Below are 27209 nucleotides of genomic sequence, written 5' to 3' on the forward strand. Positions count from 1 at the left end.
TGTAAGTTACTATTTTCTTTATGATTTCAAAATTATACTTGAACTTTTAAAATATCAACGAAATAATGCTAATTGGCATAAAAACGAATGCTCTTAGGTTTGGAGGCAAAACTTTGGCTTGAAAGATGGCCTATTCGTGATAATTCACATTTGTATTGTTTTCCTGCTGATTTCAAAACTACACGTGAACTTTCAAATAATGGGCAGAATAAAGCAAAACTGAATCTAATAAATACTCCTATGCCTTCCTAATGAGGTCAGCAAGCTACAAAAACCATCTACTCATATGAACACTTTTTTTTTTTTTTTTTTTTAACCAGATAACCTCGATCTCCAGCCAATAACACACATGATACAAATTATTACCGGTACTCTCACTTCCACACAAAAATTCAATTAAGCCACGTCTCTTGAATGATTATGTCCTTTCAGTATGAGGACGTCTATTAGATTCTTTCCATCTTCAGACGATTTTATTCAGCTCAGGAGATATATTTGGAATGGAGATGTTTCAGAGTAGTTCAGGTCCAACTGTTATATTTTCTTTTTTTTAAGTAACAGAGGACACCCGTAATCTGATGCATGTTTTATTTCTTTTAATTTAAACTTTTCCTTCCCCATTTCATCTTCTGTGAAAAAAAAAAATCATTAACACCTTCACTAAAAAGACGTAGGTCTTTTGTTCTTGCCATCTGTACTCGATTTTATTCGCTCAGGATATTCATTGAATTACTAGAGGGGCATTCTCGAAAGGTGAATAAAACAGGCAGACAGCAAAAATAAAGAAAAAAAGGGGAGGGAGTAATTAATTTGCTATTCGGGTGCTACTCCAAGATAATAACAATCGCCTGGTAGCAACAAGAATAAATCATAAAAAGATGCCATTTGATGTAAGTGGGTAATGGGAGAAAACGGAAAGTGAGAGAGAGAGGCGGGAGGTTTGGCCTGGTCATCGAGCAAGAAAAATAATGGGGAAAAAAGGGAAGGCCGAAAGCGAGTTACTTAAGGTCAGGCGGGGTGAGAGAGAGAGAGAGAGAGAGAGAGAGAGACTGTGTGTGTGTGTGTGTGTGTGTGTGTGTGTGTGTGTACTTGCAAATTTTGACATACAACTCTCTCTCTCTCTCTCTCTCTCTCTTCCTCCACACACACACACACACACACACACACACACACACACACACACACACACACACACACACACACACACAACCTCTGTGAACTGTGACATTTCCCCGTCACTTTCACCTTCCTCCCCTCCCCCTCCCTCCCCCCTCCCGTATACTGCAAGCGCCGCAAGAAACATGCTTCATAGCCACCCTTTATCGCAGTTCGGCAGTGGTGTCAATATGTTTTCCTTTTGTCACGTGGAATTAATATACAGATATTGTCAGTCTTTGGTATCAACTGTTTTTAAGACACTGGTTTTGCGCTGTCATGTCCTCAGTATATCATAATCACACACACACACACACACACACACACACACACACACACACACACACACACACACACACACACAAGCTTCAAGATGTTTTCAACACAAGGATATCTTTTATATGTTATTTCCTGACGATATCATTCAACTTAGAGGTAACCTTCTCAAACTTCATGGAGTGGATACAACCTTCAGTAAACCCCTCACTGCTGAAGGGCTATCCCAAACTTAGAAGAAAAAAATCAAGTAACGGGACGTCATCGTAGTACGGAAGTTCATTGAGAGATACTGTTTCTTTTATTTACCTCAGAGACGTCAAAATGTTTTAACAACGTCTTGCAGAAATTTTATTGACTGCTGCCACAGGTTTCACGTCTGACACGCAGTTTTTAAAAACTTACTTTAAATCGTTTGGTGGTTGGTGGTGGCAACCTTCATCCACTCACTTGATGTAGCGCTGCCTACTTCTTCCTTCGCTTTTATCATTCTTTTTCTCTGTGCCTGCCCTCCTCTTCCTATGTCTCCCATCTTTCCTGTCACTTTTTACTACTCTTCTTTACTTTTCAGGTGGCTTTACATTGAATGACAGGCTAAATGGCTTCCTGTGAGCCAGGAAACCATTTACAACGCTGAGTGGTAACCACATAACCAATTCATACGTGTTCCCTTCGTATAAACAAGTGGGTTGGTGGAAGGTTAGTGCCCCTCCCTGTAAAACAACTAACTCAAAGACAAACGGCCACCTCTTGCGGGATAATGGCGTCTGGCTGTAGATACCGGTATATACCTAGATAGGTTTTAATCGCTGATACAGCTTCATTTCATTTGTCACCACTTCATGTTTCAACATGTTTCAATTTTGTTTTTTTGTCACTATACTCCGTTTTCTTTTATCGAGGCAAAAATGAACTTGACAGATTGGTGATTATTGCCTGAATGCAACATTACTTCATAATCTAGCATTATTAACTGACAACAAATATCTGAGGGGGAAATTTGGGTTAGTAAATATGTTTTGGACATGTTGCATTCAGTCAGTTATCATCAACCTGTCAAGTGCATCTTCGCCTCAGTAAAAAAAAAAATGGAGTACAGTACAGTTTTCTGTTATTTGATATCATTCCATAGTGTTCCAATAGCTTTCCAGATTGTCCTTATTAAAAAAAATAAAAAAAAAATCCTTTTTCTGTCGCAGGTGCGAATTAATTTTTCTTCGCAGTCTCATCATGTTTAAAAATTTTTTCCCCCTATCTTGTTCAAATATTTTACTTCTTCTCCAGGGAGTTTCTAACACCAAACTGTGGCGGACATTTAAGGAGGATACTGGTAATACGTTATTCCATGTGCATACACCCTATCGTTACACATAGATGACGTAACCAGACTCTGAAACACACACGCAATGAACACTTCATGTATCATTAAAATACATCACTCACACTACAGACATTACTTTCCCATTCGTACTTCGCCAGCACAGAGAAAAGCTAACTTTGGCTACCACTGAGCCTCCGAGGTTCAGTCCAGCAACGGACGTCGCGTGAACTTTTACAATTGCATTTTTTGTTGCAAGTACTGTTTCTTCTATCACAGCTTTACAGTGTCTCAGTATGTTTAATCTTTGTTGGTGTAAAGGTCAAAGGTACAGGCTCAATTGCACACTGTCAGTCTAACTCATCTCTCATCTCAAACTACATCTAAAATTCTTTAAATCCATTAACACATTCACTACCAGAGTGGCATGGTCCTCGATCGAGGTCATTCGCCCAGGCTCAAATTCAAAAGGTGGTCGGAGGTTTTTCTGTCAATTAAGCGCTGCAAGAGACTTTGGGTGGTCTCCTTTGGCTTACTGTAACTATGTGGGCCATATTCTGGCTGGCTTAAAATATTTCGTAAGAGGTCTTCCTTAGCGATTTATTATGCATTTAACACCTTACTATCTTGTTGTCGGCTACTGGTGCAAACTAAGCCGATTTTTGGCAAATATAAATTGCATACACAATAATAATGATCAATAGACAAACTTAGTCACCGAGGAGGAGGTGCTACATAATCTCCTTTACCATCGAGAACATCAGACCGAAGGTAACCTATTCTTCGGCCATGCTACGCTCCGGGGCACTCAGAGGGGTAATAAAGGAATGATTATTTTCCGTTACTATTAGATGCTTGACCTAAGCATTATTAAACTGCATAGCGTTCGCAAGAATAAAGTCTGGCACTAGACAATAACACACGTCCTGGTGCCTAAGGGGTCAATGGCGAGTCTTGTTAAAAAAGTACATGAACCAGTTTTACCCTACCCTGTGACCTTGAAACCTGACCTACCGTACTGAACCCAAAAGTTAACCATAACACCGGTACAGACAGGTCTGTCCATATATGGCACATCCTTGACGTGTGTGTGTGTGTGTGTGTGTGTGTGTGTGTGTGTGTGTGTGTGTGTGTGTAACTGATGCAATGTCGATATTTAAACAGGTATAGATAAACAGGAGACTAATAAGGTGCAACTTTCAGAATAAACCGCTAAAGAAGTGCTGCTGCGAGATCTTCGCCAACTAGAACGCGGCCGTGACTCCCTGACGCGGCTGCTCGTTCCCCTCCACTTCCCCGTCACTGAAATTCACGACTGGCGGTAAAATTTGCCATGCAGGTTACGTCATGACCACACAACACGCCTCACCTCCAACCTTTGTCTGCTTTACGTATTCTCAGCTTTGTCTGCTTTACGTATTCTAAGCTTTGCTTTACATATTCTCAGCTTTGCTTTACGTATTCTCAGCTTTGTCTGCTTTACGTATTCTCAATTTGCTTCACGTATTCTCAACCTTGTCTGCTTTACATATTCTCATCTTTGCCTGCTTTACATAGTCTCAACTTTGTATGCTTTACGTATTCTCACCTTTGCTTTCAACTTTACGTATTCTCAGCTTTGGCTGCTTTACATATTCTCAACAGACTTTATCTCTTATCGTTATTTCTTTTTTTCGGACATTTACTTTTTTCCTTCCTTTTTTTTCCTTCCTTTTCTTTCTACCGTTCTGAAGAGACTGGAGACATCTAGTATTTTCCCCGCTTTACTTGTTTTTCTTTATCTTCCTGAAGAGATTGAAGACGAAATGTGTTGCTGATGTAAGCGAAGTGTTTCATGTATGTTCCTCTGAGACCCCCATTTAAGCTCCCCCTCCCTTTACCACTCTACCACTAGCTTCTTCCTTTTTCGTCTCCCCCTCCTTCTCCTCTCTCTCTCTCTCTCTCTCTCTCTCTCTCTCTCTCGTGTTAAAGAGACGCCCGAGGTCTCAAGTAGGAAAATGTGACACTAAATGACACCAACATACAATAACTTCACACAGGACAGCTTATCTTATTCCTACTATCTTTAGAAAAATTTACTTAGCATACGAAAGTTTTTTTTTTTTTTCACATCTTATTCTTATCATGTCTAAACTATTTTACTTCGCTTATGGGAGACGTTTTGAACAGCAAGGGTTAGAGAAAGCCTCAATTAACCCCTTCACTGCTAGAGATAATTCCAAAACACACACACACACACACACACACACACACACACACACACACACACACACACACACAAATAGTCAAGGCAGTGAAGAAGTTAATATGTTCAGAAGCCACCCACAACAGGAATTAAGGGCCTTAGCTATAAATGGCATAGGAGGCATCGTGGCACTGTCCTATTTACAATTTATTATGCATATTAAGTCATGTGTTTCTGTTACCGACATACAGTTTGCCTCAACAACGCAAAAGATAAAAACGCGTAAAATGCTGAATAAATCGCAGAGAAAAATGTGCTACGATGCCTCCAAGGCCATTTATGAACGGCACTAAATATACAGAAAACAGTTGGGGGAGAAAGTAGGAGTTAACACCATGAAAGATGTTAAGAGGAGAATTAACTGGCAAAGATTATCATATTAAGTCAGCAGTATTAACAGCCAATAATATAAACAGCAAGGATATATACAAAACGAAAAATGTTTACACTAGAATATTACTATTATGAATATTAACAACAACAATATTAACACGAAGAATATCAACACGCCTGGAATATTAACGCCAACAATATTAACACGAACAATATTAACAAGCCACAAATATTGCCACAAACAACATTAACACGAAGAATATCAACTAGCCACGAATATTAACGCCATGAACACCCACCGAAAGAATATGAACAGGATGAATATTAACACCAGGACTATTAACCCTCTCATGGTCGGAACAACTATTAATATTTTGTTCAGCTAACGCCAGATAATTTCACTTAGCTAAAGGTGGGCCCCAGGTGTCCAAAATTGTTAATACTGGCACCACGAACCTCTTAATGGTCTGGACAACTCTATAATATCGGTTACCGCCAAACGCTTTTATTCAACTGTCAGTGCGTCATAGGCGCTCCAGTGTTAATACTAACACCATCAACATTCTCTTGATCAGGAAAACTCTAGTACAGTTTTTTATTTCAGTTATGGTCAGGTGAGTTTTTTTTTTCTTTCTTTCTCTCTTTTTTTTTTTTTTTTTTTTTCTGTCATCATCAGTCTCAGAGTTAGCAAAAATATATTACCACAAGGATGCTATACTCTTGGACTAATATTGCCATCTCTCCATCCTGAATGCTGAGTTGTATCAAGAGAGTAACACTAGGACGAGTCACGAAGAACTGCCATGAAAAAGACGTAAGGCCGTAGCATTGTCTTTCTCTGCCAATAAGCTACGTGAAATAAGCCGCAAAAAGTACGAAAATCTAGACCAAGTGGAGGTGAAAGAAGTATAGCAAAGAATATCAGCACTGCTCGAGCTTGGTATTTTAATAACTGCGAATTTAAACACCAACAAATATAAACACCAGGAATATCGACACGCAATACTAACACCTGGAATATTATTAACCCTGGGAGTATTAACACTAGGCATATTAACACTAAGATTATTTACACTAGGAATAATAATCACTGAATATCAACACCATGGGAATATTACCACGGCAGTATTAACGTGAGCAGTGAGAACACCAACCAAGTGCCATAAGACCCACTTTCACGGAGTAATGACCACAATACCGCCCACATACACACAGATGGGGGGGAGCGTCAGGCGGTGTGGGGGGCGGGCGGAGGAGGGAGGAACGAGGAAGTCTGGAGAAGAGGTAAGGAAGTGCGGTGAGGATGGAGAGAGGAAGTGGGGGTGCGAGGTGAGGAGAGAATGAGGAAGTGGGGTGTGCAGGAAGGAAAGGAGGGAAGAAGTGGGGGGAGGTGGAAGGAAATGGGGTGTGGGGTGAGGAAGGAGAGGAATAAATATGTCTGGTGACGACAAAAAGGGGAAGTGGGGTATGGGGTAAGGAGGGGAAGGAGAGAAAAGGAGGGGTGACGAGGGAGGTGAGGTAAGGAGAGAGGGTGGTCATGAGGAGGAGGATTAGGAGGAAAGAGGGAAGGAGAGACGGGGAGAAGCGGAAGGGACTCCAAAGGGAGAGAGAAAGTGAAGTATCGAGGGAGGGAAGGAGAGATACGGTTAAGAGGGAGGGACGGAGGGAAGAAAGGAAGAGGGGGAGGGGGGCACTGACTGGAGAGGAGAAAGATGCAAATACTCAGTCAAATGCACAGGAAAGAAGATGGGATGAAGGTGAATTTTTGCTGCCTTTGTGTGTCCGTGTTTGCCAATATCTCATCAGCCTGCTTATGTGCGTCCATGACACTCATCTACACTCAACAGGTCCTTTACATTGTCTCCAGATCTGGGTTATATTCTAACGTCTCTGCCTTAGCGATTTGTTACGGTTCGGTATACTCTTGTATGGTAGTGATGGAAACTGGTTTCCTTAGCGACTCAGTCTGAACATTACACATCAGTATCTTCTTGCATGTTACCGACGCAACAATATTGCTTTGAAAACTATATAAATATCATTAGAAAATGTTAATCAGTGACACGGAAAATAACTCGCTGAGGAAGAGGCGCTACCAAACACCAATGCCATCTAGATTATGATCCAAAATAAGTTCAGTTTCAAATTCTCCTGTGCCCAGAATTACAAATGCATTATCAACAACATCCCACAACTAAGATACGCTTGGGACGGAAGAATAAAAGAGAAAAGCGAAGAGGTCGGTACTTGTTACGGGTAGGGCTGCGCCTGGAGATATGGCTTCAGACAGTGACAGGCAAGATAGATACAATAGAAAGGTGGACAGGCAGATAGATTGACTGATAGGCGGAGAGAAACAGATAGACAAGGGATAGGAAGGAGATAATATACAAATACAGAAACACAGAAGGTAAAAAGATGGCCAGATCATGTGGACAGAATGATCGCTAAACAGACAAGGAGGAAAGGTGAGAGATACAGGTAGAAAGAGAGATAAACAAGTAAGAGAGAGAGAGACACAGGTAAGACAGAAAAACAAGAGAAAGGAGAGAGGAGAAATGAGAGCAAGGAGTCTGGTGATCTGTGGTTGACCATATACTGCACCGCTAACATTCTCACTTCCCACAACGAAGGCTCGTTAGACTGATTCTCTCTCTCTCTCTCTCTCTGTCGTCAACCAATCAATTAATATCAATATTTCACCACTACTTGCTCATTACGAGTTTAGAGTATGTGCTTCCCTGATAAAACCAATTAGGACGAGGGCGATGGAGTGAAAATGAAGGAAGAAGGAGAGAAGGAACTGTAAATGGAGGAAGAGGAGAGGAGGAAGGATGTAAATGAAAACGGAAAGAGAAGATGCCAGGGGGAGAAGTAGTGTGAACGTAGGAAGGTGAGAAAAAGGAGACAGAAAGAGTGAATATGAAGGAAGACAGGAAGAGTGAGTGAGAGAGAGAGAGAGAGAGAGAGAGAGAGAGAGAGAGAGAGAGAGAGAGAGAGAGAGAGAGAAGAGGAAGGGAGAAGGAAAGGACGGAGGGAGGGAGGGAAAGAATGAATATGAAGGACGGAGAGGGACAGGTGCAAACATGGAAGAAAAACGAGGGAGAACGAGAAAAAGAGGGAGAAAATAGCGAAGAGGGAGACAGACAGTGAAAACTTCTAAGAAGAGTGAAGGAGGGAAAGTGTGACTCCCGCTCACTGACTGCACGCTAGGTAAGAGTGAAGAATGAATGCTCACTCACCTTAACTCTCTCTTACGAATTTCCTTTTAGCAAATTAAGTCCACTATTGCCAACGGCCATACCACGTTGAGTACACCGCTTCCCGTTCGATCAGCGAAGTTAAGCAAAGTTGGGTCTGGTTAGTACTTGGATGGGTGACCGCCTGGGAACACCAGATGCTGTTGGCATCCCTACGTCTAGTGGGGTTGGTGGAGGATTAGTGCCCCTCCCTGTAAAACAATTAACTCTAAGCCCTTGGCCACCCTGTCTGGGATACATGGCGTCTGGCAATGAATGAATGAAAGTCCACTATTTTCTTTTTCTTTTTTGTCTCGAGCAACCTCAGGCTGAAAATATAAACTCTGTTATTAACCCTTTCATCCTTGGGATTCTTTTTTGTATAATTACTGTGGCTAATGCGTGACGATTTTATTTAGTTTAACGAACTCAGTGAGAGAGAGAGAGAGAGAGAGAGAGAGGGGGGGGGGGGTAAAAACACCATTAAAGTTAAACAGGCAAACACCCAAGCTTCACATACGCACATGATTAGATCAACACACGCACATGTACAAGCCCATGCTTGCGTGTGTGTTTATTTGACCATGAGCGTGAGGCTGCGTGTGTACATGGGGATTGGTGCACACGCGAACCTTGTTAGTAACCAGCCATCTAAGGTTATAACACACACACACACACACACACACACACACACACACACTTGGGATGTTCTCCGGTCATTCTGTTATTTCCTTTGTCCACAATCTCCAGTCAGGCACCATGTAAGCATTTTCATGTTGTCAGTGATAATACACCAATATTTCTTCTCAAAACTACAATACATACATACATACATACATGCAACCTTCTCCTTTACTGTTCATTAGCAACACCATTCTAATCTCATTCCCACTATTATAAATGGGGAGGGTTAGATCCAGAAATAGTTAAAAAAAAAAAAAAAAAAATCATGCACTGCTAATTATAAGAAATGGCGCCCTTGTTATGTATTCGACATCGGACATAGACTAGACAGTTCGTTCCCTAAGATCCACCAGTTCTGAACATAACACATCCGTTCGTACATTCAGCATGTCACTAGTCTCTACTAATGTTTCGTCTACTTTGCATTACTTCAGGAAGGTCGTCTCGAGTCCATACTCTCCTTCACCGTTTGTTTACCATCCTCAGCCGACAGACCTCTGCTGGGTGACTGTCCCCTCTCACTCAACAGAAATAATTATACTGTGCCGGCCTTCATTCGCTCTCGTTGTGGTGGTTACGGAAGGAAATGGTTTGAGTCTGCAGAGGCTGTATATAGTCCTCTCTTTACAGGCAACTTAACGGTATATCTTTACTGTGCACTGGGTGATGTGGTGTGGGAGGAGGGGTCGTTAGTGAGTAGGGATTAAAAAAATATCTTCTTGTCAATGTCACCAATCAGGGGATGCTACATCTTATCATTTAAACGAATAGAAAACATGAATAATCATGTCGCTGTAATTCTGCTTTCTCTTTACTGGTATGGAAGAGAGAGAGAGAGAGAGAGAGAGAGAGAGAGAGAGAGAGAGGATAAACCAATGAACCCAAAACACAGGGCTACGGTGCACTGTGAGATGGGTGACGTGGGAAATTAACAAGGATGGCCTGAATACCAGTGTGGGCACGGAATCCACCTCATTAAATTAAGCTACACGCATCACACAAACCTTGTAGTCTGAACGAGGTGATACGACTTAACTCCTTCCGTAAAATGACGACTATTTTATGTTTTGCTATATCCGGATGATTTATTCAGCTTAGAAGATATAGAACTGGAGCTGTTTGATATGGTCTTTCTTAACCCCTTCATTACGACGCCTTTCCTAAAAATATATCTGGGGGCTGTACGATACTCTGAAAATGAAGTCAACGAACTTAGGCCTACTCCCTCGTCAGAGAAGTGAAATGCATATAGTTATTATACGGCAGCAGAACGTTCTTTCCACCGTCTGTCAAGAAAAAGTGAGAGACCACCATGCAAATGGTGCAATGACTGAAAAGAATTTTACAGGCAAGGTAGATAGTACTATTGTAATATCTACTACTGTAGCATTTATGTAGCTAGGTAGTTTAAATAAGTCTTATTAATCATACTTTTCTGTTTACCCTTTTTCCCACAGAGAGAGAGAGAGAGAGAGAGAGAGAGAGAGAGAGAGAGAGAGAATATGGTCAATAGACAAGATGGGATTCAATACCAACCATGAGCTTACGGAACAAAACTGAAGAGCAGAGAGAAATATCCATAAAAAGAGAGAGGGGACTCAGAGGGGCTACAGAAGATTCAGACATGCAAGAAAAATCCTGAGCCATGAGGATTTTTTTTTTTTTGCCTATCGACCATTGAGGCCGGAGCCCGTCATTAAGGCAAAAATATATATATGTATATACACATTAACACACACACACACACACATATATATATATATACATCCATGCATATGAACAGACACACTTTCATGCACACGTACATATATATAATTTTTATTTCATTACTTTTTGTATTTTTATCTTAATTATTATTTTTTTTATTTTTAACCTTATATTACTTATAAACAAAAATACCTAATCTAAAGACCCTAATACTAACCACTTAACAGACAAATCGCTAACCTATACTAAAGGGACACTAGCGTGGTCAACTACATAATGATGTGGGCTGAACACAAGAGGGTAGCGTGTGTTCCTGAGTCACCATTACACCACAGCCATCATCTCCCTATCTCACCATTGTCGTCGACACGCCTCGGGAGAACAACTAGGAGCGATAGGGAAAAAAAAGAGACGTACCAGTGTAGGAGAGAGGGAAAGGGAACTTTATAAACTTGTTACCGGAAAAAAGTGTGTGTGTGTGTGTGTGTGTGTGACAGGAAATGCACACGAGTGATGGATATACTGTACAATATAGCAAGGGTGAACGAGACATAAAATCCTGGTTATATGCCGCCTTTATTTACCTTTGTCATTAAGCCCACAATATTTACCAAAGTCGCCTATTGAGGTAAACTACTCTGGGAGAGGGAGGTATAAGATGCACAACTTCCCCTCCTGAAATCGTAAATCCATAGACGCCTTAATGACCTCCGCACAGTCAATAGCCAAATTATATATATTTTTAACAAATTAACTATTGCTACCTATAAAGTTTCAGTCAGTTTTCCCCGCACAGTCAATAGCCATTCTCTCTCTCTCTCTCTCTCTCTCTCTCTCTCTCTCTCTCTCTCCATTAACAAATTAACTATTGCTACCTATAAAGTTTCAACAAGTTCACCCCAGTTCAAAGTAAAAGTTGTATGGGATATGTTATGGTATCTCCGAACCTTCTATGATTTACAGCGATGACTGACTGTACTGAGGAAACAGAAGAGTGAAGCAGAAAAAGAGTGATGGAGATGGCGGAAGGAAAAAGAGAGAGAGAATAAGGAAGCAAGGAGATAAATAAGCTTAAGAGGACGAGAAATGTGTTTCCTGGAAGACAGATGAAGAGGAATGAAATAATGAGGAGAGTCAACCCTTTGCTGAATAACACTGTATACTGTTAGCCTGAAAAACTTATCTGCAGCAGCCTTGTGGTTATTTAGTAATTATGGCTAAGACGATTTATTTTCAGCTGAACAAAATTATCTGGTGCAAGCCCAACAGGAATGCCTAGGTGATTCCGCAACAGTGAAAAGGTTAACTGAAATCGTCTTTATTTCTCTGGCTGCTAGGATTTCGTGGTAGGACAAATCGTCTTATGTTAGCCTGAACATACTAATGAGATCTCACAGCAATTAAAGGAACTGGCTCTTGTTACCCTCAGACGGTTTTATTCAACTTACGATAGGCCTCTCGTGCTGACGGGATAAATAAAAGCTACATCTAACTTTTCTAGTTCGAACAAATCTCTGAGCAGAACTGTCTGAAGGTAGGATGAGTAAGCTTTTCAAAAAGACGCCATCGTACTGATGTCACTGCGGACGTCAGATTGTGTACGAGAGTCTCATGCTGATGACTTCTTGTGCTGAGGGCTTAGTAAGTGAGGATGAAGGAGAAAATGCAACAAAACTGAATTCCTTGAATCCGATATTGTACTGTTTAGCTTATTCATTCTATCTCCAGACGATTTCACTCAGCTCAGAAGAGACTTTTCGAGCTGAAGGGGTTAGATATAGCCTTCATTAAGCCCTTCGACACAAAGTTAAATACTACTGTCTGAAAACAGTATGAAAAAGAACTAAATATACGTAATCAAGATGAATGGGTTAAAAATGTAACTCACTAGCTCCAACAAACTGGGGGTTGTACTCTAAGTGGCTTTGGAGATTACCCAACATATCTTCCTTTGTGATTATCTCCACATTAGCCTACGTCTCAATATCCTCTTGTATATTATTGATGACTACGTCGATATTCAAACGATTAATTTTAAATGTAAAATGCAAAATAAATCGCCAAAGAAGAGGTGCTACGAAGCCTCCAATGTCTCCTAGAACACCACCCTGGATCTGTTGGATGTTTCTCATATTCTGGGATTGCCTGCGTCACGCAACTCAAACTATAAAGTTAGGGTGATGCAGTTTCAGTTTAATGCAAAACAAAATTTAAAATAATGAAAGATTAAACATGACTTACAGAACAGCATATATTTCACAACTCTGAACAGCAACTATTTAACAACTCCGAGCAGCATATATTTCAAAACTCTGAACAGCGTGTATTTCAAAACTCCATCTGTACTTACGAAAGTTAATGAGGACAGCGTAACGGCTTTCTTGACTGTAAGTTAGTCCTACCGTCAAAGTCTTGCATAAAACATCAATGGCGATAGCTGTGGCAATAAAACACCAATGAAACAGCTACTCCCTTTTATGCAACGTTTATACCCGTCATCCAGGCTTTTTCTCTTTTGGCGCTCATCATCTCTGAGTGGTGTAACAGCTCGCTCTCCCTCTCCCTCTCTCTCTCTCTCTCTCAGTAAATACATTTTGCTTAACTCCCTCACGGCCGGATCAACTCAGCATTTTATTCCAGCTAACGCAACGTTGGGGATAAAAGCAACGCCTTTCACTTGGCCCATATGCCCAGATAAGATGCAAGGTTGTAATAAAAAGCGTAGTCGATTTTGGCACCTTTCCATTAAGTTCTAGGTTTGTTAATTTGTTAGGGTTATGTTAGCTTCCTAGATGTGAGATGTTCGGATTCGGCTAATTAAGACTTCAGAGTCAAGTTAGGGTACGGGTTAACGGTAAATAAAACGGTCATTTTGGGGAGGGAACATTTAGAGAGGCGTGCAGCAATAGATTACAGTACGAAAATTAACAGACAGGACTGATCTCTCATTAACACTCACACTGCTTATATACTCACCCTTGGCTAAATAAAATAATCTGGTGGCAATATGATTAAGATAAAAGAAGCCATCATCGTAGTGAATGGGTTAAGGATTGCCCACTTACGATTTCCTAAACAACATCGTAGAAACAAAAAGAAGCAAAGAATAACGATCACTATCAACAACAACGACAAAAAAAGTAGGCTGGGTACAGTTGCAGACAAACATCGATTCACTTCATTTCGCTACATAACGGGACAGTGAACAATAACTTTCAAAACCCAGCGAAGCAATCTCCGGAGCCCATCACACTTTTCAGGATATCATGTAAGAGTTTTATCGCGGCAAAACTAAAAGGAGGGAAGATATTAGAGGCACAATATGGAAAACTCTTACAGCTTATTCTTGGAAATTTGTTGGTTCCGAAAATCGCATCACTGAGTATTAAAAGTCACTGCTTACATTCCTGTTATCTATCGCAAGAAGGCAAATCGATGTTCATGTCCTCACCTGTACATTAAAATAAATAAAAAAAAATAATAAATATATAAGCAGGATAGTCTCCCGTACCTGAAGCGCCAGTTACACCGATATTCTTTTCTGTGTTAAAATATTCCCGTCGATGTTACAAAGATAAAAGTAACATATCTGATATATGCCAGAGACATTAAAGTGTAATATGCAGAGTAAATCGCTTAGGAAAAGGTGCTACGAAGTTTCTTATGCCAGAAAATTGAGGCCCAATGCTTCGTCTATGCTTCAGAATGTTTAGTGCAATAAGTGACACGTTAACCTACTGTAATGAAACAGTACTGGTGAGAAAATGTATTTTTCTGTGTAATATAGCAAGTTTCGTTATGTTATACTCGTACATGTATGTGACAGATTTACTGTATGTGTGGGTGAGGCTGTGTAAGTGTGAGCTGACCATTTTCATCCTGTTATGCAACTACAGTGTACGTCAGTACAGCACTGTACTTAGATTGCACCTTTTATCACTTGGTTGTCGCGCGTCATCAACGCCTAACAGCATGAAAGTGCGAGGGTGTGCCAGGCTAAGACAGTTTTGAGTGTAAGGGTGGTTGAACTAAGGCGTGGCTTGTGCGTTGTGAAGATCTTGTACTCGGGGGAAGACAGAAGGACTCCAACAAGACTTAATTCATTTCCAATCTTCCATTACAAGAATACTACTTCATTATACTAATGTATTTATTTTGTTAACTGTACGCGTGACTCCCATATGACGCACGTAACAACAACAATTATACACCTAACCCTAAGCACAACAACCACAATCTTGACAACAGCATGAAGAGCATCTAATAAACATCAGTCACAAACACCACCATTACCACCACCAACACTTACAACCATCACCACAACAAGCACCGTCATTAATTTTTCATGAAGCAAAACTGGTTATCTCTGACGCTGTTTTCCTCAGCCTGTCTCTCCAGCTGCTTATAACCTCCAGTCTTGTAAATGTAATGCGTCAGGCATCTCCAAATGAACGGGACTCTAAATTAGTTTTTTTTTTTTTTTTTTTTTTTTTTTTTTTCCAGGGGAAAAGTTTTGCAGCCGCTGAGCCTTCTTCTTTCTTTTTTTTTTTTTTTTTTTTAAAGAAAAAAAGCCGCTATCGCCTCCACCACCACACCACCACCACTACCACCACCACCAGCATCACTTACAACAACTAAAGTTCGTTCACTTTAACGACGAGGAGATTTTCGTCCATACGCAAACTGTTTCCCGTATTTCAATAACAGAATAAGGCAGTACTATGGCTCGATATCCTTCCCGAAGCACCTCTTCGTGACTAGAGCCATATTCTATTGTTAATCTCTTGCTAATAGCTCAGTATTCAAGATACAGAGATGGCAATATTAGGCCCACTCATCGTCATCATCATTATCACCATCACCATCATCATCATCATCTAAAATACCAACATCAACTTCAACACCAATCAAAACAGCAGTAGCCCAAAATATGGCAACTATCAACAATTAGGAATAACCATGATTTGCACAATAATTAAAGACAAACTCTACTTCTAACATGATTCTCTTTCTCTAACTATTGCTACTAAGTCTAAGCCGAAGTTCTCACCCATTTTATTTCTTAAGGATTTTGGTATCTGGCTAGAAGGGCGGGTAGTGATGGGTGTTGCATGAAGTAGGACGGTTTATGAGATTAGGGTGTGTATGGATTAGGGTGTATGGTGGAGGGTGGCGTATATGGACTGTGATGTAAAGTGGAGGGTGACGTGTATGAATTGGGTGTATGGTGGAGGATGGTGTGTATGGACTAGGTGTATGGTGGAGGGCGGCGTGTATGGTGGCGGGTGAAGTGTGTGGATTAGGGTGAATGGTGGAGGGTCGTGTATATGGACTGAGTGTATGGTGGAGGATGGCGTGTATGGTGAAGGGTGACGTGTATGGATTGGTGTGTATGGTGGAGGGTGGTGTGTATGGTGGAGGGTGGTGTGTGTGGTGGAGGGTGGTGTGTATGGTCTGGGTGTATGGTGGAGGGTGGCGTGTATGGATTGGTGTGTGTGGTGGAGGGTGGTGTGTGTGGTGGAGGGTGGTGTGTGTGGTGGAGGGTGGTGTGTGTGGTGGAGGGTGGTGTGTGTGGTGGAGGGTGGCGTGTATGGTGGAGGGTGGCGTGTATGGTGGAGGGTGGCGTGCATGGACTGGGGCGTAAGGTGGAGGGTGATGTGTATGAAATAGGGGTGTATGATAAAGGGTACCGTGTATGGATTGGGGTGTAAGGTGGAGGGTGATGTGTATGGATGGGGTGTAAGGTGAAGGGTGATGAGTATGGACTGGGGTGTATTGTGAAGGATAGTGTGTATGGACTGGGGTGTATGGTGGAGGGTGGTGTGTACGGACTGGGGTGTATGGTGGGGGGTGGTGTGTATGGACTGGGGTGTATGGTGGAGGGTGGTGAGTATGGATTGGGGTGTATGGTGGAGGGGCGATGTATGGATGGAGTGTACGGTGGAGGGTGGTGTGTGTGGACTGGGGTGTATGGTGGAGGGTGGTGTGTATGGACTGTTGTGTATGGTGGGGGGTGGTGTGTATGGACTGGGATGTATGGTGAAGGGTGGTGTGTATGGACTGAGGTGTATGGTGAAGGGTGGTGTGTTGGGACTGAGGTGCATTGTGAAGGGTGATGTGTATGGACTAGGGTGTATGGTGAAGGGTGGTGTGTATGGACTGAGGTGTATGGTGAAGGGCGATGTGTATGGACTGAGGTGTATGGTGGAGGATGGTGTGTGTGGACTGGGCTGTATGCTGGAGGGTGACATGTATGAGGGAGGGTGGTGGTGGTTGTGGTAAAGGCGGTATTGTAGGAATCTGGAACAGTGAAATCAAGGGGAGGCAGGGAAAGTCACGCGGCTGGGGAGGGAAAGGAGGTGAGGGAGAGGGGAGTGTAGCAGAAGATGGAGAAGGTGAGGGATAGGGGAGAGTAACAGATGACAAAGGTGAGGGAGAGGGGAGGGTAGACGAGGGAGAAGGTGAGGGAAAGGGGAGAGTAGCAGACAATGCAGGCGAGGGAGGGAGGATGGAATTAAAAACTACACATTATCTAAGTTATTAAAGTTAAAAGGATGAGGAAGTATAGTAATTTACCCATACCTAGTACTGAGTCGGCGCCTCAGAGGTGTTCTCATCAATTAATTTAAGAAACATATATACCAGTTTTGTCTCACATACATATAATTAAAAAGCTAAACAAAATATAGAAAATATCACACAAAACAAAGGAGGAAGGAGAAGATGATTAGCAGGAAGAACGGCCGGAGCAAAATATAAAGGAAGAGGGAGGGAGAGTGGAAGAGGGGGGATGAGTGAGAAAGGGAAAAAGAGGACGAGAAAGTTACGAGGATAAGCGATAAGAAAAAAAAAAAAAAAACGAAACAATGAAAGGGGGAAAGTTAAAGAGGAAAAAGAAAGTACATGATGAAGTAGCAAGAAGATGGAGGGTAAATAAAAAAAAAAAAAAAATGAACGACGAAGGAAGAACAGTAGATTAGAGATGACGGAGAAAAGGCAGAAAAAGGAAGAGAAAATGTAAGTGCAGAAGACGGGCAGGTTGAAAGAGGGAAGGGTTAACAGGGAAAACAGTGGAAGGGGTAGAGAAGAAGGATGAGGAAGGAAGGACTGAAGGAAGAACACCAGTCATGGGATGAAGACAGAAAAGAAGAAAGCAAAGAATAGTACACAGACAATTTCTGAGAGAGAGAGAGAGAGAGAGAGAGAGAGAGAGAGAGAGAGAGAGAGAGGCGGTACTTCCGGTGTGACGTAAGTAAATCTAAAGATAAGCAGGTACTAGTAGTCCTTTTCTCTCCTCTGTTTCATTCCTTATTTTTTTTTCTTATAATTTTCTTACATTTCCTTCGTTCTATAATTTCCTTCACATTTTCCCTTCCCATTTTCCTCTTCCGTTCCTTTTCTCATATCCTCTCTTCTATTTCCTTTCGTGTTTACTTTCTTCCTCTTTTCCCTTCCACCTTTCCTTATATACCCCTCCTTCTTCCCCGCCTTCTGTTTCAATTCTTCTCTCTCATCTTCTGCTTCCTTCCTTCTCTTATCTTCTGTTTCCTTCCCTCCTTCCCTTCCATAGTCTTCCACTTCCTTCCTTCTCCATCACCTCTTTCCATCTTTCTCTTCCATATCCCATATCCTTCGATCATTTTTTTTCTCATGTCCATCATTCCATCTCGTGATTCACCTTTCTTCTTTCTCTCCTTCCCTTTTTTTTCATTTCCTTTTCATATCTTCCTTCACCCTTCCTTCCCTACATACATATTCTTCTTCAACATTCTTTTTGTATCCCATTTCCCCCCTTTTAATATTTCATTCCATTATTTGGTTTTCTTTCCCTCTTTCTCCCCCCGCCCCCCTTCATCTCCATCTCTTCATTCCCCCTTTCCTTCCATTCCTTCTCTTCTTCAGTCCATTCTTCTCTTTCATCCTACTCTCACCATTCAAGAAAATTCCATTCCTTGAATATATAGCCTATTTTCTTCCCTTATCTTCTTCCTCCACCTCTTCATTCTCACTTTCCTTGGACTCCTTATATACTGTAATTCTCCTTCTTCTTTTCCTTCCTTGTTTCCCTTCTCGGGTTTTTCATTCTAATCTTTCTCCTTTCTTCTTTTTCTCCTTCAGTCCCTCTCTATTTCTTCCTTCTCTTCTGTGATCAATGTGTCTTCAACAGCCCAAAACAAAATAGCCTATGTACAATCCGGCATAAAAGTTTGCCAAATTTTTCATCTCTTCTACAGCTCACTTTCCTCTTCTAGCTATTATTCCTAAGAAGGGAAAGTCTTGTTAAGTTTCTCTTCTCACAGATTATTCTCTTTGATATGATGCGTCAGGGATGAAAGTGATGGACATGCCCCAAGCATGAAGTAGACGATGTGGAATACTGGGAGAATGTTTGTGCCTGGCTCTGCACCAGGATGTCCAGTTTGGTGAGTGTCTACCAGAGGTCTGAGCGTGACTAGTAAATTAATATACCCGTGTTGCCTGTACATGCGCTGTCAGGGGGCCACAGACAAGATGCTCACTGTGGTAATTTTATGGTGATTCTAACATGGTCTCTATGTTTTTACGTTCACCCCTCAGATGGCGTATATTTCTTTCGTGCTTCATGCAGACGATTTTAATTATATATATTAAGATACACTTTATGAACAGGAGGGTTTAGATATAGCCTTCATTATTCCCTCTACCACTGGCACGTTTCTCCTAAGCTGAATAAAATCGTCTGGTGGCAGGAAAGATAAAAAGCAAATGGCGTCGTCGGAGTGAGGTGGTTGATTGGTCCACTACTCTGGGTGACATATCTCTGCACGTGCAGATGCGAATTCAGGAACACAAAACTGAGTGGGTTAAGAAAGAAGTGAGACAAACTGTTCGTTTTACCAAAACACAATTTCAGTAACCCCTTCAGTCCGATGACGTATTTTAAATTTTGCTACCTCCACACGATTTTATTCAGCACTGAGGATATCTCTGTTACTGGAGGGATTAATGACGACACACATCTAATACCTCTAGTTCAGAAAGTCTCTCATATGCTGAATAAATTCGTCAGGAGGTAGCAAATGTAAAATAAAAAAGTACGTAATCGGGCTGAAGGGGAGGTGGGTAAACAGTATGGCATTTACATACTATGATGACGCTTTATCACACTTTCGTGTTCTTTTCTCGATCTTGCCTACACAACTTAAAATGGTGGCAATAATGTTTGTATGATGATGATAATGATGATGGTGATGATGACGATGAAAAAGATATTATAATTCCCAACATGAAAGTAAAAATCTCCAAGAACAAAGGTATATAGGTATCTTACACTTTGACTTTAATCATAAATACGAGTATGAATGGGGATGTTTTTGATCCATTTAACTGGTTTGCGGCGGCTTCCCCACTGTGACAGTCACTGCTGGTATTACTGTGGACTATGACGTGTTACTCGGACACGCTCGATGCTTCTGTGTCGTGGGTGCTGACGTCGTGTGAATGTGCTAAATGAACCAGCCTCGCAAACAAAAACTAATATCAGAGGTCTATCCCATGCTGAATACAATAGCCTGGCAGTAAAGAAAATATAATTAAAGAAAAGGTAAATGTTGACAATGAGAGGAAAGACGAAAGTGGCACTTGAAAGAAGGTGAGATGGGAGGGAGAGGCGCTGACGATGAAGAGAAGGAACTGGATATGAATGAAGGGGGAGAAGGTAGGACAGAGGGGGATGGGAAGGTGGTTGAGAAGAACAATGTTTATAGATGGTATTTCAGGGTGAACGCGGACATGAAGGAAACTTACTCACTGACTGGCCCAGGGATCGAACTCAGATATTACAAGTCTTGGTACAGTAACTGGCACAATGAGTATGATATTAGAATGTGTGTGCGTGTGTGTGTGTGTGTGTGTGTGTGTGTGTGTGTGTGTGTGTGTGTGTGTGTGTGTGTGTGTGTGTGTGTGTGTGTGTGTGTGTGTGTGTGTGTGTGTGTGTGTGTGTGTTTGTGTGTGTGTGTGTGTGTGTGTGTGTGTGTGTGTGTGTGTGTGTGTGTGTGTGTGTGTGTGTGTGTGTGTGTGTGTGTGTGTGTGTGTGTGTGTGTGTGTGTGTGTGTGTGTGTGTGTGTGTGTGTGTGTGTGTGTGTGTGTGTGTGTGTGTGTGTGTGTGTGTGTGTGTGTGTGTGTGTGTGTGTGTGTGTGTGTGTAAATCAGAGTATATCTAGCCGAAAAGGAAGAAACGCCCGCAAAGGCCGCTTAATAGAGGGCAGACTATGGTGTTGCTTAAGCATTCCGTCTCTATCTACACATTTTGATAGTTCAAGCCTCTGTGCCAGGAACATCTGAACTCAACTGCACTACCGGGTTCACTGGCAGGGGGTAGGTTGCACGGTGAGGGGAGGAGGAAGGGGATGTAAAAGTAAGAGACAGTGGATGGGAGAGAGGATATAATATAGGTGAGGGATGAAGGAATGGTTACAGAAGTTGTGAGAGAGAAGGGGGTGATGTAAAATTAATGGGGGAAGGAGGGAGAGGAAATACAGACGTAGTCAGATGCAAAGGGAAGGGAAAGAGACGTAAAGCAGGTCGGGGAGGGAGGGAGAGAAGATACAGAAGTAGTGTAGCAGGGGGTGGGGGGAAGTGTGGGAGACACGGTCCTACGCTCTGGTGGTCAGGCCGCCCCTCCCCCATCGAGCACTGACCACCGCGAACTTAACAACTGACACGTATTCTAAACGGCTTTGGGGATTTCGTAACGCCTCTTTCTTAATTATTTATTTTCTTCACTACACCTTATTATCCTACTGTATGTTACTGATGCAAAATATTTTTGTTCTAAGACGATATAAATATCATACAATAAAATGTTAAAGTGGAGTATACAAAACCAAGTGCTAAGGAAGAAGTGGTACGAAATCTAATGCCACTTCAGAATAGGGGCCACTATCATTCTACTTGGCCAATATCTACAATATCATCCTGAATCTCACCAAGCATTTACAGGACAAAATTTCGTGTCTACCATTATCTTGCTGCTTGCATTTTATTCAAGCGAACACCACAAGTTCATTCAGCCGTGATAAAAACTAGCAGTCACTGAATCAGAAACTTTGATAATGAATCCTTTCACCGTTATGAATGAATTTGGCATTTAATTCATGCTAATACGAGAAAATTTTGCTTATCTGGGAGATATCCTTGCAGCTAGGGAGATATTAAAATGAAATTAATTTCGTAGCCATGGAAAAAGGATGCTATTTAATTTACATTATTTTATTTAGGAGAGAACTTAACTATCTAACGAATTATCTCTTCCATGGGAAGAACCTTCTTATTTCATTCTTGCTGCTTCCAGACGATTTATTTAACCTGACCGACATTCCAAACCAGGTGGTTACAGATAGTTTCACCACAAAAGAGTCTCCCGTAAGATGAATCACATGGTGAGGTAGCAGCAAGAATAAGAGTATGCCAACAGAATGCGTCATCTAATCAAGAACTTAAAAACAGCCTCAAGTAAAGCTTCTGGAAATCTAACCCTCTCAGTAAGGCAACGTATTTTTTCATTCTATTCTTATTACCACCAAACTATTACTTCACAAAGGAGATTTCGTGTAGAGTGCTAATGGCCGCTCCAGTCTGAAAAAATAGCTGACTTCTGCTGAGTCTCTTAAGAGGCGGCTCAGAGCTTTTCGGTTTTCAAGTTGTGATCGCGAAAGGTGGTGAAATATAATTACAAGGTTTAGTTTGTTGTCACTTCTGCAAATGAAGTTTGTACTGAGAAAGGATGCTTATAGCCTTCATTCATCCTTTCAGCACGTCACTCCATATCTGAATAAAAATCCACCGGAAGAAGAAAGAAGGGAACCACAAACTTTACGTTACGGGGCTGAAGTTGTAATAGAGTTTTCCTGATGCCCTGTCACCCCGCGCTGCACCTTCAGAATGCATCCATGGTCATAATTTTAACACCCGCATTACCAGAGCTTTGCCTAAGCCCCAGTAATACTGCCAGTTGAATAAAATGTAAGTGGTCACTGGGGACTGTTTATAACTCTGTACTTCGACAAACCCTCACTATGCTACTTGTGGACGAGTAAAGAGTGATGTCAAACTGTTTAACCCTTTCCGTTCCACCAGGTATCATAAAACCTAATTTTGCTTCTGTCACATGATTTTTATCGGCTTAGAAAGAGTACCCAAGAAGTGAAAAGGTTAATGAAAGCCATATCCAGATCTTAAGTCCAACAAAGTCCTTCAAACGCTGAAATAATCGTCTGGAGATAGGGAAAACGAAATGAAAAGGATGTCAATGAGAATAAAATAAAGAATGCCACTGTAGTGAAGTGGTTTAGTTCTCCAATCCATTAGCGTGTTTTCTCTTCTTCACCTTTTGCCATTTCTATACGATTATATTCTCAGGGCAAACTTTTCGACATCGAGGAGTTAGATGTGGCCTTCATTAATCCTTTCAATTCCAGAGACATTTTCTAAAGCCGAAATAAATGGTCCACAAGTAGTAAGAACAAAACAAAGGAGTAAGGCACTTTCGTTAATGGAACCTTTCAATACGTGGCGTTCTTCATGAGCTGTTTGAAGTCACCTAGTGGTATGGAAAAAAAAAAAAAAGTGTCACTGAATCATGATGACTCTCTAACTTACAAATACTGTATTCCCTTTGCAAGATCGAGGTAAGTAATAAGAAAAAGAGCATTTTTACAGTCTTCCCTTTATCATCATTATTATTATTATTTGTTATTATTTATTATTATTATTATAATCACGTGTGCAGTGATGACAAAAAGATGTAATCCATTTTTTCTTTTTTTTCGTTTTCAGACTGGGTTTTCCGTTTGAAGTTTTTAAATACTTCCCCTATTTTGTTCAATGCACTTAATAAAACTACACTTCTGCAAAAATTACGGTGAAAACACTTAAATATTTAGTATCAATGAGCTGAAAAAGAATACTCGTAAACCACACACACACACACACACACACACACACACACACACACACACACACACACACAAATGGCGAGGACAAATAATTATATACACCCCAATATGCCAAGCGTGACAAAACTGAAGTGAAAACCTTTGATGCTCATCTGCTGACAGCCACATGTTCCAGAGCTCTGTAGAATTGCTAAAATAAGACTCGCATTATCATACAGTCTTTATCAAATGATGTGTGAATTGAAAAAGAAAATAAATAATGATGATGATGATGATGATGACAATAATAATAATAATAATAATAATAATAATAATAATAATGCCTACTGAGAGATCAATTCATTCATCACAAAACAAGAGATAAACGTAAAAGCTATCATCAGTCGTTCTCAGCTAAACTCCAAATGTTTTAAAGTTACTTCTTAAATCCTTCACCATGAGGCTGCACATTCCCTCAGCCCATAGTACACACCCCACAGTTTAGATAACGCTGCTTTACAACAATAACGGATGTAATCATCTGAAGGGCACATCGTACTGAGAGGGATAAGAGTACCGCCTTTCGTCTTTACGATCTAAAGGTAGCAGCTTAAACAATGATGATTCCTTTTGTACTTTATTCCTACTACCGCCAGACGACTTTATTCAGCCTAGAAGAGAGCTGGTAGTGAAGGATTAGATAGTTCATGGTAGTGAGGGGTTAAGTAGGCAGCTCATGGCCTGACCTTTGCTAACCTGTTCTTGACGTAAAAGGTCGCTAAAACCATCATTTACATGAAGCAGAGTACATCATATATAATAAAGATAGTCGTTGTGTTAATGAGGGAGAGAGAGAGAGAGAGAGAGAGAGAGAGAGAGAGAGAGAGAGAGAGAGAGAGTACGTAATCGCCAAGGTGATCTCAACGCCATCTAGCAGTGATCACAAAAACCAAGGAGGAAAGAGCAAAGAGGAGTAGAAAAGAAAGAGAAAGAAATGAAAGAGGAGAAAGGAGAGAAAAGAATAAGAAGAAGGAAGGGACAGAAGAAAAGAAAGAGTAGAAGGGAGGGAGGGAAGAAAAGAATGAGAAGGAAAGAAGAAAGAGAAGGAAGGGAGAAAAGAAAAGAAAGATAGAAGGGAGAGAACAAGAGGAAGAAAAAGGATTGTAGAAAGGAATAATAAACCAATAAAAGCCATCATCGGACTCAAGGGATTAATACTCTTGTGTGTTATTCATATCTAATACTGGCAATCTTCGAAAATCATATATATAGGAGAATATTAATGTGTAATTACGCAGGGATACAGTGATACGGATGAGGCGCTTGGGAGTCTCCTATGGTTACTAGTACTTAGGGGAAAAAATTTACAAGATTATGGAGACACGAAAGAATATGAAGGAACGATGAAACGAGAGAATACAGGTTACAGAATTAAAAAAATATATATAAATGTACTAGAGATGGAGACAGACACGAAATGACAAAACGAGAGAGAGAGAGAGAGAGAGAGAGAGAGAGAGAGAGAGAGAATAATGGCGGTACTATCTTAGACACGCAGTAATAAATCCTCCACAGATTCTCTCGTCCACAAAAACTGGTTGGCTTTGAGATTCGACTACTCTGCCTTTCTCTCCTTCATTTTTCCCTCACGTTTGATTTGAGCCTTCTTTTCTCTTTGTTTCTTCCTTTTTTTATTTTCTCATTTGTTTCCTCCTCCTCCTCCTCTGATTCTGCACCCTGTTCCTACTTTCTTCTCTTTCTTGCTCTTCTTCTTCTTTCTCCTCCTCCTCTTCCTCTTAGGCCGTCTCTGATGCTTTTATTTTCTTCCTCCTTTTCACAAATTTTACTCTGATCATCTCCTCCCCTCCTTCCTTTCCATTTTTGTTTACTTTTATCCATCCCCTCTTCTCCCTCCCCCCTTCCCCATGTTACACTGATATTTCTATTCTTTAACCTCCTTTTTCTCCTACCTTTTACTTTTACCCTTCTTCTCATTCTCCTTTTTCTATTACTTCTTCTTAATTCTTCTCTTCCTCCTCTCCTTACTAAGTCTCACTCTCTATTTCATAATCTACCTACTTCGCCGTCTACTGTATATTAAACACTGACAGAATTTTTACTACTATTATTTTCGCCTTTCTTATCCTTCAATTCCATCACTCTCATTCTGCTTCTCTTTACCAGCCGTATCGTTTTACTCCCCATCAAATCACTGTAGTGTTCATGGCTGGATATCTTATCTCTACTAATTTCAGACGATTCTTATTCAGCGGGAGAAACTCGATACCGTTAGATGGTTTAAAACATTCTATCGAAAACTTTCACTGTGAAGATGGAACTCTGGTATTTTATTTGGTTAATTTCTGACGATTTTATGCAGGAGAGCGAAACCCTACGCAGCAATGGCATCAAAATAACCTGCCTAGTTATCTTACCAAAATCCTAGAATTCCGTTTTCTCTTTTTCTTTCCAGATTATATTATGCAGCAGAGAGAAGCCCTACGCAGTCAAAAGGTTAAATTTCACAACCACTTTCTCTCTCTTCGTTTCTTCTGTTTCATCTCCACCTTTGTCTTTGATCTTCACTCACTCCTTAACCTTGCGATTTCTTTAATTTTCTGTTCTTTTCTTCTACTTTGTTTGTACAGTTCTTACTTCTCAATTTTCATTAAGCATTTATATTTTTCCTCTTCCTCAGTTTCACCATTAAGATCCTCCTCCTCCTCCCCCTCTGTTTATTCTTCCTCTTCTTCGTCTCTCACATTCCTTTCCTCCTTCTCTCCTTTTTATTGATTTTCGTGCTACCCCTGTCGCCTCTGTTTTTTTGTTTATATCATTCTTCACTGCACCTCTTATTTTTAATCTGTCCCTCCACTTTCTTGTTCCTCCCTCCTTTAGATTTTCTCTCCCGCTCCTCACCTCTCTCTCTCTCTCTCTCTCTCTCTGTTCATCCATCACATTCTCCTCCATGTCCTGGCCTATCATCCATTTACCTCAGATTTTCATTCACACATTTCTATTTTCCTTCTTCTACTTTCGAAATATCCCACGCAGTTTCTCTTTGATGCAATTTTTCTTTCACTCACATTTGCAGTACATTCATTGCTCCTCTTTCCCTCGTTCTTCCCTTAAGATTTCTAGGCTTCCATCTATATACTATCTTGTCAGGTCTTAAAAACCACCCTGGTCTTTTCCCTCCCCCTTTACGTATTGTCCTCCCTCTCCATCTTCATATACGTAATTATCATCTTCAGGTAAGTTTTTTCGTCTTCCTTTTCCTTTCCCCTTACTCATTACTGTATGTTTATATCCCCCCCCCCCCGTATCCTGACCTTAGT

The 27209-nt window shown here is 41.0% G+C and overlaps 1 protein-coding gene and 1 non-coding gene across 2 annotated transcripts in view; one reads left to right on the plus strand and one right to left on the minus strand.

The window, feature by feature from the left end:
• Nucleotides 1-27209, minus strand: part of LOC145411048 (venom dipeptidyl peptidase 4-like) — a 291505-nt gene that overhangs the window by 219959 nt on the left and 44337 nt on the right. The window lies entirely within an intron of this gene.
• On the plus strand, nucleotides 8618-8736 carry LOC145411098 (5S ribosomal RNA). Its single transcript, XR_013899371.1, has one exon. It is a non-coding gene; the product is annotated as a 5S ribosomal RNA (ribosomal RNA).

The sequence above is a fragment of the Coenobita brevimanus genome, chromosome 87 (genome assembly GCF_032717465.1).
Source record: "Coenobita brevimanus isolate Jiangsu-jjx chromosome 87, ASM3271746v2, whole genome shotgun sequence".
Classification (NCBI taxonomy): Eukaryota; Metazoa; Arthropoda; class Malacostraca; order Decapoda; family Coenobitidae; genus Coenobita; species Coenobita brevimanus.